Source organism: Populus euphratica, unplaced genomic scaffold, assembly GCF_000495115.2.
Source record: "Populus euphratica unplaced genomic scaffold, PopEup_1.0 scaffold1150.1, whole genome shotgun sequence".
Classification (NCBI taxonomy): Eukaryota; Viridiplantae; Streptophyta; class Magnoliopsida; order Malpighiales; family Salicaceae; genus Populus; species Populus euphratica.
In genome coordinates, this window is record NW_011501001.1 from 1,258 (window position 1) to 1,764 (window position 507).

Sequence of the window (507 nt, forward strand, 5' to 3'; positions counted from 1 at the left end):
TATGCAAATTCATCCAATAATCATTTAATTTGACCTTGAATTTGTATTTTTTTTCTCCATTTTTGGGCATAATGAGGTACAATTAGGCCTTGAATTTTTTTCAAATTGCAGCTTGATTTTCCAGTCTGCATTCTCCATATTGCCACCTATTATTTTTATTTTTATTTTTTTGTTTTGGAAATTGATTTTTGGGGAATAACCCAAAATTGGGTTATGACAAAAATGATGAGTCAATCTCTACGGCTAAGGAAGGGGTTGAATCTAAATATTGCAAGGAAAAGACTGATTCCCCAACAGTACTTCTATTTTCTCATGCCACGACCAAAAAATGAAAGTTAATCATGATTATGAAATCTTTGAAACTTTTAAACAGGAAGAAATTGATGGTGAAAAGGGCACAAAAAATATTGATACGGATCTTTTATCAAGATTAACAATAGATTTGACATCCAACATTACACCAATCGATGATTACTTTCCTGATAAATCTTTACTTTCTCTTAGTTC